The 17584-nt window shown below is 39.0% G+C and overlaps 1 long non-coding RNA gene across 1 annotated transcript; it reads right to left on the minus strand.

The window, feature by feature from the left end:
• Positions 1 to 615: 615 nt before the first annotated feature.
• On the minus strand, positions 616 to 8050 carry LOC128780340 (uncharacterized). The gene is made up of 3 exons (XR_008426264.1): positions 7837 to 8050; positions 2519 to 2827; positions 616 to 2022 (listed from the first exon to the last, which is right to left on the minus strand). It is a non-coding gene; the product is annotated as an uncharacterized lncRNA (long non-coding RNA).
• Between the last annotated feature and the right edge of the window lie 9534 nt (positions 8051 to 17584).

Raw genomic sequence — 17584 nt, forward strand, 5'->3', positions numbered from 1 at the left:
TTGATTCACATACAGTAAGGCTGTTTTTAAGTGCATTGACATTTAAGGTTTTTAGGTTTTATGAAGAATTAACCCTTTTATCATTATAAAATAGTCCTCTTTATATTTTGCATATTTTTCTTGAATCTAATACTTTAATCTAATATTAATATAGCCCCTCATTCTTCTTATGTGTACTGTTTGCATGCTATAATGGCATGTATAGTATGTATAGACTATATACAGTGTTTCCACATATTTATTCCACTTACTGGTGTGTCTGTATTTAAAAAGTATCTCTTGTAGATAGCACATAGCTGTTTTGCTTTATGATTCATTATGAATATCTCTACCTATTAAGTAGAGTGTTTAGTCAATTAACATTTATGTAATTATTGATATGATGGCTTATTATTTGTTTTCAGTCATCACTTCTATTTTCTGTTCCCCTGTCCCACTTTTCCTGACTTCTTTTGCATTGTTTGATTTTTTTTTTAGAATTTTATTTTGTTTTTTAAAAATAGAGTTCCATTTTAACTTATCTATTGGTTTTATCCATATTTGGTCAATGTATTTTAAATGTTTTATGCATTTGAAATAAAATACAACCATAGCAATGTTTATGGTTATATTTACTATTAAGGACTTATTTGAATGCTAAATCTAATTTCAATCTGTATAATTTTAGAAGTGTGGAAAATTCATTATGGTGCCAAAAGAGAAAAACAGAAATGACAAAAGGATTGGAACTAGAACCAAAGAAGAAAAATGAGCAGACATAATTTGGCCTGAAGAAGACAAAGCTCAGAGATAACATTTGCCTTTAAATAGATGAAGTATTTTCATGTGGTGACCAGCTGTTTTTAACTCTACTCCAAAAAGAAGAAAATGTAATTAATTACAACAAGGTGGACTTCGGGGTTACCAAGAGAAAAAAAAAATCTGTACTAATTCTGCAAATGTGCCGTGATGCTAAAGTTACTGAAAAATGTTAAATGACCCATTTATCTCGATGTCTTTAAGAAAGCATCTACATATCCTTGATATCTCTGTCTTCCTGTCCTCACTCATACCCAAAAAACCCTCGATTGTTTGTAATTAGATACGGATTACCTAGATGCAGAGGATTCAATTATATTATGGACTTAGTAAAACATCATAATTTTGAAGCCAAATGCAAAAGTTATTCTCAACTTGACACATTTGAGGGAAAACTTCTGAAATAAAATCACAGCGTTATTCAGGGATAGGGTCACCAACTAAACACAAGATGCCCAGTTAAATTTGAATTTTAGATAAACAGTGGATTGTTATAGCATAAGCATGTCCCACTCAGTACTAGTGCACATGAGAAAATATCGTTGTTCATATAAAATTTGGATTTAAGTGGGCATAGTGTATTTTATCTGGCAATGCTATTAAGGGATAAATAAATAATTATAGAGGCAGCAGATGTTTAAAATACTTCTCGCACGTAGGGGCAAGGAATGAGATATCTTTGTCGTGTATTTGGGTGTTGCTCTGAACTAACCAGATATGCTTGTAAAGTTAGCCACAAATATGGGAAGTATGGTTCTGATGTAGTGAGCAGATTTAATAACATGTTTACCGTTAACTCTCGCTGAAGCATCTACAACCATTTACCGAGAGGAACATGGTTTTAGAATACCATCAGGTTGTGATCCAGGTTAATGCGCCTGTGCTTTCTCGACCTTCTGTTTATAAAGTTTCAGACGTTTTTGTTGTCGAAGTATGGACACCGCCTGAAGTATGGATTTTGTGATGGTCTCCGCAGACAAGTGCCTTCTGCTATTTCCCTCTGCTGCTCCTATCAGGAGGACAATTTCCTTCCCTCGGTAATCTAGGCCGGTCTTAGTGGCTCTTGACAAGTAACACGCATTACAAATAACAGTCTAAGATGTCTGAGACCAGGTCACAAGAAGCCTTGCAGCTTCCACCCAGGTCTCTTTGGATGCTCGGTGTCGGGACACTCTCCTTCAGAAGCCGGATGTCACGCTGTGAGAAGTTAAGCCGCGCTGGGATCTAGAGAGGACAAAAACAAGATGCAGTGGTGTATCTTTCTTTAGAAACTATATCACGGCTCCTCCCTCTCTGCCCCACCCTTCTCCATGCAAGAGCAAAGGAAATGGGCTGACTACCAAGTCCAGCTTATTTGAACGTTTCTCCAGTTAATTAATGAACCAAGGCTTGTTAATGCACTCAATTATCTTCTTATGAGAAACTCCTTTCCGCTTGCTAGGTGTTGCTTATAAATTACCGAACACAGCTGTGTGTGTGCTGGCACAAAAAGTTACCCAATCCCCTTTGAAATTCCAGCTGTGATGGGCTTGTCTCTGATGACAACAAATCTGTGCAACATTTGGTACTTGGAAGCATAATTTTCTTGGACAACCCCACCCCCAAATATGGCTTTCACAGCACAAAAGAATGTACCATATTTTTCTCTACTGTACTACTGTTTCCTCGGAAAAACATTTCCTGTAGCACACTTCTGTATGCTGTAGTAGCTGTTTACTACCTTCAAGTGGATTTTTGTTGTTGTTCGTCTTGGCTAGTTGTTCCCAGCAGGAAAGCCAGTCTGAATTATCCAGTCTGCCATTTCTAGAAGTGGACTCCTCCATAGGCGAGATCTTGCTGCGTTCCACGAATCACGGACAGGCCTGGAGACCCAATCAGCCTCAACATTTGCAATGCTTCTGTCAGGGGGGAGCGCATTTCTGGGCCCAAGGGAAGTTCCTTAGGGCCCAGAAGTCAAGTTTCCCTGGGATGCGTACCAAGGAAAGGGCAGAGATCTTTGTGTAGTGTTCACACTGATCTTCCGGTCCACCTAGGAAGACAAAAGCTCAATATGCCGAAATATGCTGCAGAGATTCTTCTAAATATGGTTCGTAGCTCGAGGTCATGAGCTTTTATCTTTCCTCCACAACGGAGATTTGACTATTATTGTTCAATCACACATTACGATCATCTTGTCAAAAACCCATTCAGTAATATAACATTCACTTAAGTTGACGTATTAAATCCTACTAAATCAAGACCCTTCCCCTCAAAATATATCCTCGGCTTTACCTAACATTTTAATCAGCCAGCTAGCATGAACAGTGTTGATGGTTGGATTTAAAAGGGATATGTCATAGTTATAATGACAGTTTTATGGAATGTTTCCCAGCCCCCATCACAACAGCAGAAATGAAAAATGTAATATTTAGGCACATGTAAGATAAAGTAAAATATTCTTTATTCGTTGTCCTATCTTGTGTTCTGATCGTGGTTTTAATACTTTTTAGATGAATCACTGAGAAGAGTATTGACATATTTTCAGCCCAAATTTCCAAAAGTCTATTTTATTTTCTTCCCTCTAGACCTTAATTTCCTTCCCAGCCTTTGCCAATAAGGAAGGGTTGTCAAAATTTTATTAGCTCTCATAGACAAAAGGTGGAAAGAATATCCTACAGCCTGTACAGTGCATTTAAGCTATGACGTGACCCCATAAACAATTTGTTAAATTACTTTTAGAATATAGTTCCCTGGCACCTCCAATATCAAATTCTTCTGCTTTGAAGCAGTATCATGGAATGTTACAGTAGTTTAAACAAATTTGTTGATTAAATTTTTTCTTCATTGCTTTTTCTTATAATGAAGATACCTTTGTAACCACTAGAATGACCACTGCACCAGGGCAGGGGTTTTGGTTGATTTTCTTCAATGGTGTATCCTACATGCCGAGAAATGGCTGGCCCAGTAGTCATCTTCGGTAAATACATCTTGATGAGCATAAATTATAGAACTGTAGAATATTAGAAACTAGATGAATTTCAGAGGTCGTGGACGCCAAATGTCTGTTCCATAGACAGGAAAACTGTTAAGGCATTGATTATCGAGTGACACATTTGAAGTCAGAGGTGGCAGAATGATGGAGAAGCATTTAGAACTTATATCTGATGTCACGATCCCAATTTAGGGCTCTTGGCCTCCTGGTCTCATAAATCCAAAGCCCACTATGGCCTTGAGGTCGAAACTGAGATTTGTTGTTACCCAGGTGCCACTACAAGAGAGGATTTACTGTAACCAGCACGCAGCCTTCACTTTTTTAGGGTCTGTGGAGAACCATCTCAAACGAGGTATACTCTTCCCAGGGATGTGTTTATTGGTGAGATAAGGCCTGGTCATATCTGCTTGATGTGGGATGATCTGATAAGCCATACTCATTGAGTTTGCCAAGAGTTTGAACCTAGTTTAATTTTACCTTCCACTCTAGCCTGCTTCTTCTTCCTTCCTTTTTCCGAGGTCAATTCCTAAAAAATAGTTTGCATCCCAAACTCTACCTCATGCCTGCTTCTGGAGAACCCAAACTTTATAGGTCCCTTACTTTGGTAACTCTGCCTCCTCTAAAAAATATCATAAAAATGGCGTTCCCTTTCACTGTCTTTCCACGCTGTTTTCTCTTCAAGTCCCCAGGCCACCAGCACATTTATGTGGCCACCAGGTGTCTCACCACCCTAACAACTTCATACTCAGTGAAGTTTATAACATGAGTTCAAATTCTGAGTTCGATGCCAGTGTTTTTGATCCACCCATTTATTGATGGGCACTTAGGATGAAATCTTAAAGGTTATTTAGATGTAGGTCATTTAATTACAAATTCTGTAGTGATGAGTGCATGATTTAAGCAACATTTGTCGACTATTCTACTATGCCCCAGTCTTTATTGTGTTATCCTCTTTACTTCTATCAATAACTCTGTATCACAGATATGACTATTGATACAGAAATTGTGATCTCATACAGATGAGGAAACTGAGACCCAGAGAAATGAAAAGACAAACACAGGTTCACAGAGTTGGTAAGTGGCAAATCAAGTCAAGACTCAATTGGAACTCTGTCTCCTAAGTCCAGGGCTTCTTTAAGGCTCTCAAATAAAAACAACAAATACTCAGACAATCTGTTGGCTGAAGAGTTTTCACAGAAACTGTGGATATGGCTGAGAAATATCCTGGAAAGACAGGCTGTGCTTTGGAGACTCGTGCACATAAATTTGCATCCTGACATGGGGCAAGTTACACGATTTTTCTGATCTCGGTTTCCTTAAGTGTAAAATGGAGATTTTAATGTGTTTGTCATACATTTGACATGTGCATTAGAGATGATGGATTAACATTCTTTGCACAATTCTTGGCACATTAAAATGAGAGGTAGTTAGAATTATTAGTAGGAGTGGTGTCTGTCTTTATCTAAATGCATTACTTAGATGTGGATTGGAAGGAGTGTATTTACCTGAGGGAACGAGAGGTCCAGGAACCATTCTTTATCACCCTCTTCCTCTACTCTGCTTTTATCTTGACTGAAATAGGACAAGTGTATTCTAGCAGCGGGTTCCACATACTGAGTATCCTTTCAGTGTCGATAGCTATGCTTAAAACCCTGTGATGTAATGTCACAAGCCCATGGACTGCAGCTTTTAGCTAATCCACTTGGCACTTTATAACCAAATAATTACTCAAAATAATTACTCAGCTTTCACAGAAAGGTCAGAAAATGTCCTTGTTTTAGTGCTTGCATTTGAAGGGAATGGTGTTAGCTTAACCTCAAAGACGGGCTGTGTCTAGAATAGTATTTCTGTTCAAAGAAATGTTAAACATTATTCAAAATAGACTAATAAAATGTCTTTACATTCTTTTAAATATGAGATTTAAGATATTTACATGCTTAATTATAACTTTAGTTTAGTAGTTGCTGATACCCTTAAAGAATATAATTCTAAATGTAAAAAAAAAAAGAAAGAAAGAAAAAGAAAAAGAATCAGTTACTTTAGTTTTTAGACTGGAAATGTTAAGTGACAGCCACCCCATTTCTTGAAACCATTATTCTGGGTTATAAATTCATACAGATTCTATTAGTTTAGCTGGAGTTGCTTGCAAGTTTTTATGATAAGATTACAATTACTATAGCAGACTAGCAGTATCTTCTTGACATTGTATAACAACATTTCACTGAGGCACTTGACAAAGAGATTTCAAGGAGAGAGCAAGCATTAACTAGAAGGTAGGGAGGCTGGCAATTTTAAAAGAGACGGTGAGGTTCAGAGAGGTAGCTGACTACCTAATATCTGATTCCTTCTTCTTTCTTAATTACATAATTAATTAATGGGAATGGTGGTCATGATGGTAATGATATGCCCAGCTCAAAAAATATATCTCTCACTTTCTTTGCAGATAAATGTGATTAAATGACTAAATTCTGCTTAACGAGATATTGAACAAGACATTGATTGGGTTGGAACTTGTTGGGTTGAGCATTGGAGGAAAATTTCTTTTAAAAGGTGCAAACTTAGCTGGCATACAACTTTTACCCTTGAACCAAGAACATGGGTCAGCCCCTTTGCAACCAGAAAAAGATGAACACAGGCAAATATGACAGAGTGGAAAGGGAGGAGGAGCCTGGATCCATGGAACTATTCTAACAGCCCTGAGCAGTCTCTTCCAGAGTCTTAGTGACTTAAGAATAAAACTATTTCACTATTTTAAAGTTTCTGGTTTCTGTAATCAGAAGCTGATATAATTTCAAAGTGGTAAGGAGATATACTTAAAGAAATAAAATGTAGAAATGTCTATTTTTTAGCCTAAACTACAGAGAGTAAAACTAAATCGATCTTCTTGGCTATCACAGAAAAGTAGGTAGTAAAGGAAAATCTTAAGGTAAAGAAGAAAGTCTCATGGACACAGACAATAGTATGGTGATGGTCAGAGGGAGGGTGGATGGGGGTGGTAGGAAATGGTAAGGGGCGATAATGGTGATGGAAGACTTGGGGTGGTGAACACACAATACAATGTACGGATGATGTATTGCAGAATTGTATACCTGTAACCTGTATAATTTTATTAACCAAAAATTTACCTCAAAAATTTCATTGAAAAAAGAAATTTGGGGGAAAACTAAATTATAGGTATATGATTCTTGAGAGCACAGACTGTGCTTTATTTTGGTTTTATTGTCTAGTGCCCCAAAATGAAGGGAGGCACCATGAAATTTAGGATGGTCTGCGATCCCTATGTGCCTGGATCTGTGCCAGTTTTACTACAAAGTCCCCAATTCCAGGAAGCCCTCCACCTCAGGCCACCTGGGCAGTAGGGTCACCCTACTGTAGGTACTAAATCCGTTTTGTGGAATGAATGAATGAAGGGAGAGTGAAGTCTACAGGTTGTACCACGGAACCTTGTCCTCTGCCTGTCCTCTGCCAAGGCTTTATTAATTACCTGGATGAGGATATTAATGGGATCAAAGTAAAATTTGTAGAAAACAAAAGATTGGAAGAGCAGGCACTTCGGAATTCAAATCCCATGATGTTTTTACACACTAGATAATGGACAAAATATTACTAGAGAACTGGTGGTTTTGTAGCAGCATCTGTGAAAAATAGTGTGTGGGGGGTGGGGGTAGTTGGTTAATGTGTAGCTTCATTCATTCAATCATGAGACGTGGCTCCCAGAAAAGCTAAAACATTCTGAGCTTTCATAGATGGAAATGATAATAAGGTCCAGGCAAGAGGGGGGCAATGCCTAGTCCCCACAGATGGGCCTTTGTGTCCCATGCTGGGTGACATGCTATAAGTGCTGTGTCAGCCAACCAGACTTCTGTCCAGAGGACCCTGATCCAGGTAGATTAGGGAAATGGGATTATGACAGCTGAGCAGTTATAGAACCCAGGGAGGTTTAAAGTTAGAGGAAAACTCTCGCGTTAGATTCATTAAGGCTTTCATTTATGATGTACTTAGTTTTCTAATGCCACTCCAACAAATTACAAAAAACTTACTGGCTTAGAAAAATATAAATTTATTACCTGACAGTGCTGGAGGTCAGAAGTCTGACATGAGTATCACTGGGCTAAGGTCGAGGTGTTGGCAGGGTTGCATCCTTTCTGGATGCTCTAAAAGAGAATCCATTTCCTTGCTTTTTGTCCTAGATTCTGGAGGCTGCTCACATTCCTTGGCTCACGATCCCCTTCCATCGTCTTCAAATTTAGCAATGTATATTTCTCTTGTAACAGTGGGGAATTGAAATCAACCTTATCATTCTTTTGACATTGTTTCTATAAATGTTGACTCTGATTAATGTGTAACTTGTAGATAAACAGCATATTTGTATAAGAATTCTAACCACTAGTTTCAAAAGACACAGACTCTGACCTTCAGTCATCTCAGCTCTGAGGGATTTTTGCTGACCTTCAACCATAAAACCAGGATGAAATAAAACCAGGATGACACACACCAGACCATCACTGGACCAGTTCAAGATTATTATTGGAATGGACTGTGCTGATCTGCATGTAGAGAATTTTTCGACCCCCTCCCCTTGATCTCTTCGTTCTGCTTTCCCTCTCTCTGCTTATAAAAATCTCTGCCTACACAGAGATGTTAAGATGGGCACTGGGGTGAAAGTCACCCATCTTCTCGGGGGGCTAGCATCTGAGTCAACCACTTCCTTCTCACCACCACCAGTCTCACGAGTTTGGCTTTCCTTGCGGTGGGCAGCCAGACCTGGGTTTGGTTATACTCTGACCCTATTTCCATCATTTCCTGACCATCCTCGTCTGCATCCTTCTTCTTTTAAGGACCCCTGTGATCATATTGGGGTCACCAAAATAATTTAACATAATTTTTTATCTGCTGATTAGCAACCTAATTTCATTGGCAACTTTAATTTCCCTTTGCTGCGTAACATAACATATTGAAATCTTGGGAATTAGAAAATGGTTATGTGGGTGTGTAAGGGGGGTGGGGGAAGGTGATTATTCTACCTACCGCACTATGCCTCTTCTTTGTATTTACAGATACAGATTTACAACCAATTGGGTTAAAATTACAAATATTGGGAGTGAAGCAAACTGCTTCAGGTAGAAAGTTTCCTATCACTATCAGTGTTCAGGCATAAACTTGATTAGCAAGCATAATCCAGTATTGTGTTACCAATATAGTAGCTACTTGCCTCATGTGGCTATTTACATTCTAATTTTAATTAACTATTTCCTTAGTTGCATCGGCCACATTTTAAAAGCTTAATAGATATGTTTCTGGGGCAGTGCAGATATAGAATATTTCTATCTTTGTAGAAAGTCTTTTTACGGCACTGTTCTACTCGGTGTGTGGTTCAGAGACCAACTTCTCTCTTGGGATCTATATTCACAGTGACATTTTCAAAAGGGAACATCCAAACATCAGACCAAATGCCACAATATTCTAAGTCTTTCCTGGATTCTTTCTTTGTAAATTTGCTTTGCCTTGTGATTATAATCTCAAAGTAAATTTGGTCATATTAGTCTTGATGATCTTTCACTTCCTCATTTGCTTTACTGTGAATGTAAATGATATGTAGAAAACTGACTTTTTTAATGAAGAAAATTACCCCAAAGAGGTGCAAATGAAAGCATGTGAAGACTATTCTAGACCAGTGATCGTCCTCCTTATGTGTCTAATGGCACAAAGACTTAGAAATACTAACTTAATCACCCAAGAAAACACCTCTGTGTCAGTTACTGCTGTTAAGTAGTAAAATGCCCCAAAACATAGCAGTTTAAGTAACCATTTTATTTTATGATTTTGTGCATCGGGAATGCAGTGCAGTGGAAACTTAGTAGTTCTCTCTTGGGGCCTTTCGTGTTGCTGAAGTTAGATATGGCTGGCTCTGCAGTCACCGAAAGGCTCATCTCAGCAGGACACCCAGCACTACTCGCTCATGCGGCTGGGAATGACGACCGTCTGACCGTACCTATGGGCTGGCAGCTCAGCCGGGGCTGTGGGCTACAGCACCTGCAAGTGATGTCTTCAGTATTTAGTCTCACTTCAGAGGGATTTCTCACATCATGGGAACTCTTCTCAAAGTAAGTGTCTCAGCAGAATCAAGCGGAGGCTGAATACCGTGTTCTGACCTAACCTTCGAAGTGACTCCCAGTCACCACCACTACAGCCTATTTCTGACAAAGGGTCACTGAAGGCAGCAGAGATCAACCGGGATGCGTCATAAACCTCGTGTCTTAATAGGAGACATAGCAAACGAGTTTCAGACATTTTCGAAACTACCGCAACATCGAATAAGTGGAATTGGAGCCCAGGCATTTTAATTACAGTTCCCGTACTTTTAACCAATGTGCCTATTATGTTTTACATTGATTTAGAAAAAACAAAGATATCCCTCTGCATTTTCTTTAGTCATTATTAAGAAAAAAAGTAAAATCAGTTAGTTTTTAAAAAAAATATACAAAAATGTAAGGGAGTCCTTTAAAACAAACCAATACTTATCCCAGAGTCAGTCTTAGGAAACTTGCATAGAAGATGAGGTGTTCCTGGCTTGTCTTCCAGGGTTGTGCCTCCGTCCAGTTCTGTCTGTTTCTCTTTCTGTTTTCATGTCCTCTTCAGTTCTGCAATTCTCTTTGCCACAGATGGTCTGTGGCTCATTCCACAGAACCTTTTCCCTTTCCTGGAGATTCATTGAACATTCACCATTCAATTATGCAGGTTGCAGGTGGCATATCACATGGCCATACCTGCCCTTTAATGAGAACCAAAGAACAGATACTAAAGGTGAATTGCCAAGTACTGATACAAGTAACAGTGGAGATATTTTGGGAACAGTCCTACAACCTTGAGCAACTTTTAAACTTCTTATTGCTCTCATCTTTAAAATGAGAAAACTGGAGTAAGGTGTCTTTCTTGACTCAAGTATTGTGATTCCACACTGGAAACTTTGGGGTGAATAGAGATACCACAGTCTCTAAGGACACCATCTCAAAGACCTTTCGGTCCTATCACAGCATCAGGCCAACTTAAGCCAGAGACAAACATGACTCCAATGCAAGCAGCCTGGTGGGCACTTTTGTCATGGTGTATTTTTGACACTCAAGCTCTTAGTGACATCCTGCTCAGGGGCCTCTTCCCTGACCAATGAACAGCTTCTTCGTAGTCCCAATAACTCTCATTATTTAAAACAGGATTAAAAAATTGCCCTATCAAATTAGATATCCACTTTTCTAATGTTCTTTCTGTTTTAGGTGAGAGGCACCTTATCTTTAATTTGAGAGGGGAGAGAGCTGAGGTCGAGTTCAATGAGGTTTTTTCATTTAGGGAGAGAAAAGTCTCATTGACACATTTTTATAAAATGAGTTTGAGTCATAGAATCATTTCTGAAGGACATCTACACCATAGTACTTAGCATTCTCCATGATATATGTTATGTATGCGGGTCACAGATACAGTATTAGAATAAAGATGACCAAGAGTTATCACTTATTTAACATCTGCAAAGACCAGATACTGAGCTATGTAATTTTCATTCAAACCCCTCAAAGGCAAATGGTAAGGACTGAGGCCAGGACTTTCCCTCCTGCCTGTTTGACTCCGAAGCCCTGAGCCGTACTGAGGAATATTATTTTCAAGTTGCCACTGGAGATAATGTCAGAGATTAGGATTGTGTTGTGGGTTGCTTTGTAAATTGCTGGTATTTCAGAGGCACTGGTGACATCTCTGCACCAAGGGTAATAAAATTCCTTATCTTTGGTCTCTCTCTTGATCAATATTTTTGTGTCCAAGGGGGGTTGGTACTGTTGAATTTTAATGAAAGAATCCAGATCCCCTGAGGATAGAAGGTATTGTAAGAACTGATAACCTGAACCCACCAATAGTTAATGAATTCATGCCAGTCTTAGCTTCCTCTGTCAATAAGCTAATATTCTTTAGGCATTCTGCAGAAAAGAAGAAAGAGTATTTTAGTGGGCAAACAAGAATAAATTGAGAAATTGAAACTTAAAGAAAATAAGAGACGGCATCAAAAACAGACATCATGCTCAAAACTTTCCGGGTAAAAAAGAGATCAGACTGTATAGTCTGAACGGCAACCAGAGGAACTCAGCCTGGATACTTGCTTACAACAATCACTCACAACAGAAGTAAAAGCACCACCAGAGCAAAACCCAGGACATGATGGAAGTAGCAATCTGCTAAAAGCTGACTTTCAATACCTTTAATGTTAAAAGATAATGTATGCAAGCTTTCATCCTAAGGTATGACAGTCATCTGCAAGTTAACATGTAACTTCCCAGAGTCTTACCTTAACCAACAGCAAATGGAAAGTCAAATTTAAGTATAATCCCCTAGAAAATAAAATAATTCTTAGTATCATGACTTGCTATGATATTAAAAAGATATCAGGTCATCCATTTGCCTCATGCCAGGTGTTGGATTATTAACAGTGGGAAACAGAACAAAAAGAACATGGAAATTGTGAAATCATGGTCTTTCCCCCCTTCTCAGGATACAGGGAGAACTTGGCTGTGTCCATTTACCTTTCTGAGGCTGATCACCTGCCTCAGACCTTTCTGTATCCAGGTGGCTCCAGGAATTCCATCCACCAGGGCAGCCACTCGTAAGTTCTAGCCCAAGAGAGGAGCTGAGATCTCCTCAATTCTCAGATCCCCAAACTTTTCTGGATGCCACTGCTTCCATTGCGTGGGGCTAATGATGGGCTGTGAGGTGGGGGGAGAGGGCAGAGTCCCATCTTCTCAACTCTCACCAGCATCTAACACTCCACTTCCCTGACTCATTTTTCTATGTCTGAGAGGGAGGGTTGAAGGGGTAAGAGGGAAATAAAAATTGGATCAACAAAAATTCATTCAGTATCCTTCTTCCATATAGCCTCTAGGACCAGGCTGAGGCTTGTGAACTCATCTCAAACATGACACCTTGGTTCTCAAATCTGGCAAACCCTTATCATTCTTAAAATTGTCTGAGATCAGAGTTAAGCATCCCGCCAGACCAATCAACTGCCACATGCTAGGTAGCTTGGTTCCATGAACTCTGTGTTTTCTCTATAATATAATGCTATATACCACTAAAATCCATGTTGTAGAAGAATATTGAATGATATGTGAGGTGAATTTTCATTCTGAACAAAATATTATATGCAATATATACACAGAAAAACATCCATCAGCAAACTCTTAGTGATTATCTCTAGGGGTGAGATTATGCATGGCTTTAATTTTATTCTAATTTTTAGTTTTTTGCATTTCCAAAATGTCCTCATGAATATGCATTACATCTATAATAAAATAAATTCAACAGAAAACAGCGCACTAAATGAGCTAAGGCATTTTCTCACCCGAAGGGGCTCATGACTAGGAGACATCATTCTCCTGCGACCCTGTGGGAGGTGGGCTCCATTCTGGGGCTGATTCAGAAGCCTCAGTCCTCCTCCAGGTTCAAAGCTGAGTAAACCCAAGGCTATTTTGGACTCGAGTGTTCTTTGAGCAGCAGCTGGGGGTGGAGGGTAGCTCAGAACAGGAAGGAAACCCCAACGCAATATTGTGAATGCTGAGTAAATAATGGAACAACTACCGACTGCACTACATTAGGTTTTATAATGCCATCTGTCAGGATTTTCCAATTATAACACATTCAGGTCTGTGGATGACTGAGACTGAAAGTTTTCAAAAGGAAACATCAAAGATACATGGGAAGTGTGGAAATAAGATGATTCCAAATTGCATGGCCTTGGAAGGGTCTAGAACATATAACAGAAATGGTAGCAAAATGTGGCATCTAGAAACCCAGTATATATATTATGAAGGGTTCTCCCATAACCATGTTGCCTTAAAGAGCAAACACACATGGCCATCCAGCAGACAGGGTCCTTCCTAAGTCCTTCCTCACTGTGCCACCTCCCCGCCCTTTCTTCTGGTAAGTAGACCTCTGCCTGGAAATTGTGTAAGGCAACATTGAAGTGATTTCTAACTTCATCCAGAAAACGTTTGAAAGGGCGTGCTTATGATCCTGCCTAAGAACATTAGAAATGCTGTCTTGTGATGGGCCAGTGTGGTTGTGTTCCGCAGTCTTTCTCCGCAGCACCAAGGCCTGCTTCCTGGGAATCTACAGCTTCTCTTGTGACATCATAAGGATTCATATTAATGCTATATTATTAAATTTCCTTAAAATGCACTTTGGAATTATCGCTTGGAAAGTAATCCAAAACCCCTTTGCACGTAATGCTTTTAGGGTGAACCAGTTTTGGGGTAATAAGTTTTGGGTACCTGTGCATGTCACAAAATGAATTAGGCTTGAAATCATGGTCCAAAACTGTTTTTCACTACCAACTTGGACAAGTCTTTTAACCTCTGTGAACCCCTGTTGTCTTATTCCTAATGGAAAAAATAATTTCTGCACTTTCTGGATGGCTGTGGAGTAAATGAGATATTTTATAATGCATTTAACAAATATCAAACCTTCTTTTCCACTTATTATTCATGCTGCAACATAATATTTTTCTATATTTTTTTCCTGAAACCCCATTTTTTCAAACTTACTGGTGCTATATTATCAAGTTCTAGTCCTTCGAGGTCTGGTGAGGAAATTACCCTTTGTATTTAATCATCACAAATACATGGATTTTTGACAAGATTCTCAACCAATCTTTATCATTTCAGGTCAGTATCCTATTTTAATTGTTTATCTTCTTGTAGGGATTCTTCCTATGATAAAGCCGGAGCCCTTTAGGGAAATGATGGGAAAGATTTCCCTACTATGACCATTTCCTATATATAGGTCTACGTCAACAATTTAAACGTTTCCAAAATTTTGACTAGAGTATCTGAAAAACTTAAAATGAGAACTTGGAGGTCAGATTAAAATTGTATTGTTAAGAATTTATCCTCTCATCCTTTATCACCTTGGACAAGACGTTTTAAAATTAACAGACATGTAGCCCTATCCTTAAAGCTTATAAATAGGAAAGTGTGTCGTACAGAAGAAGTATGATAAGAACATTTATAAATGGTTGAAAAAAATGCTGTGAATCACAGGACACCCATCATTCCTACCTCTACTATCACACAGTTCAGGTAATAAAGAACACAAAATTCCTACAGATTTATAAACCTTAAAATTTTTACATAGAATAAAGTTTCTTCTTCATTACATCTTTATATTCTCCTTCCAATTCAAGTGCTCCCCCAGCCCATTATAGAATTACCCATTATCCACACCATGCTCATGATGGTCATTTCCAAAGGGGAGAAGGAAGCATTGGTGTTGGCCTTGTTAATTTAGTCCAGCGACTGTAATGTCTCCTGGGAGGTGGAGACCTGTTATTCTAACTAATCAGATTTGAGAACCCTTCCTGTGAACCAAGGGGTCACTAACATCTTGGTGCCAATAATTCTGCTCCGCAGACATGTCTCCCACCCCAATACGCAGCATCAGTGTATCATACAAACACCGTAGATACATAGGCTTGACTGAGCAACGGAGAAGACTGTAAACTCCATTTCTGGCTCTGTGCTTATCATGCGTAAGAGTATGACACTTCCTAATTTCCAACAGGATGCAGAATTTCACCAAGAGTATAGGATGTTAGACAGTGTTTTTAACCACCCTAAAAGATTTTTTTCTTGGTAAAGAAAAGGAAAGAGGAGTGCTGCCAAACTGAGAGTCTAGGGTGGGGGTAGGATTCGGGGAGTGTTGAAATAGTCTCGGAACCCTTTACTACCAGAAATCAAGTGCTGTCATTGTACTTTGCAGGCGTCTTCAACACAATGTATGATGTAATTAACGCCACCTTGGGTGGGATGGGCTGTGTAGACTCTGGGTGTTTAGAAAGAAGAGACTTCAGGTTGGTTGATGAATTGGGGAAAGTTCCATGGAAGAGGAAGGGTTTTATCCAGTGAAAGATGTATCAAAAGGCACAGGGCAGTGAGCAAGACATTTTTCAGTATTGACAACAAAAACCTGATTCATACCAAAGTAACTTAATGTTTACAATTTTTCCCTCATTCTAATCTTCCCATAAGGTTTGTTTACCCATGTTCTCCAAAATGGAATGACACAGAGACAATGAATTGATTAAACTGTATTCCCATCAACTGCAGCCTCTTTATTTAGCTGAGAAAATTATCTTAAGTGGCTAATTTACATGTCGCTTCCTTTAGCCACATGGATTTTAAAGTTCCTACTTTGTGAAAAAATCATATAATAAAAACTTCACCTGGTTATTTTTTAGATTAATCACTATATTTAAAAAATTGACCCCAGAATCTCATGCTAAGTATATATATTAGAATAATAGTTTTATTGCTTCCATTGTAAGGCCACTGCTGGTTTATCTATTTTGCAGAATTTATAGCTTACGTATTTCAGTGTTGCTATGGTTATCCCAGCTCCTTCCCTTTGCTCTGTTAACAATGAATATTTTAAAGATCTTGTACTTGATACTCTTACTGATGGTTTTTTCTACTTCATGTTATGAAGCTGGAATCAATATCTCTTTCCTTCCACTCCAGCTTATGAGAATGTATGGTCTTGCTGATTCGAAGCCTGAAAGAAGTCTTGTTGTAGGTAAGTCAGAATCTTAATGCAGATAGAAAGAGGACCCTCAGAAACAGGTCCCACTCATGAGATCAGAAGAAGTTAGCCTTTGCTTTTGCCCAACTACAACTTGATAATCTGCCCCTTAACTCTTTCTAGTACGCCCCTCTCCCCCTTCTCTTCTTTTATCTGTCTCAGGCCAGGAACCTGAGACATTCCTTTTATACGAGTCTCACCTTAAATGGAAGAAAATAAAAAGCTCTCATGTCTGACAGTGGGAAACCTCAAGAGGAGAGAGCTCAGTCCACGGCAATGGGTCACACATTATGAGTTATCAGGAATTATAGAAGGTAAGGAAGGAAGTACATGAAATTCTTCCTGATACTTGAAGAATCACACTGTCTTGTTAAATCCAATCTTAGTAGGACAACCACTGTTATAATGATTTATGTTCAGAGGGAAGTTGGTGGTGTAAAGAATAAAAATTGGAAACTGGGATAGATGTGTTTCTATGAGCTCTGGTGTGACTTTGAACTTCAGTTAGCAAGCCTGTATTTCACACTATTTCTCCCTAGGTTCTCTGGAGCCTGGGATATGTGTGACCTTTGTGGCTTAAAGGGAAAGTTCTTCCAAGGGCATAGATAACTGAGTCAAAAGCTACAAATAGAACTATAAATGGACATCCTTTCTCCAACCATTTATTTCAAAATGTACGAACAAGTCTAGGTTTCTAAAAGAAATAGCTTAACAGTTTTTCATGGGTGATGGCATGCCTTTGAACTTGCTTGAACTAACTCAAGAACAGGCTCCCATGGTCTGGCCCCTAATGGTAGTTATTAGGGGTGCAGTGCAATTCAGCAGCAGAGTTCGTGGGGGGGGTGGTCACAGCATAAGTGGGAGAAATGGAAGGAAGGACAGTGCACAGAGTTCCTAGAAATGAAGCCTGGAGATGGCATGTTAATGCTGAAGAAATTAGACTCAACTAGTGGGTAGACAGCAAGGAGCCACTGGGGGGCCCCTTGTTTGTGAAAAAAGAGAAGGAGTGAGATAATCAGATTTGTGTTTTTAGGAAAATTGTTCCAGCACTAAAAAAGGTGCTTTGAAGAGAGAGAAAATTGGCTGCAGTAAGACCCCCAAACTGGAAACTTTTACATCAGTCTATGTGGGAATGAGCTGAAGGAATACAACATGATTTCCAGCCTTGGTGGTAGATGGTGTTGTCATTCACCAAGATTAGGAGAA

Source organism: Desmodus rotundus, chromosome 2 (assembly GCF_022682495.2).
Source record: "Desmodus rotundus isolate HL8 chromosome 2, HLdesRot8A.1, whole genome shotgun sequence".
Lineage (NCBI taxonomy): Eukaryota > Metazoa > Chordata > Mammalia > Chiroptera > Phyllostomidae > Desmodus > Desmodus rotundus.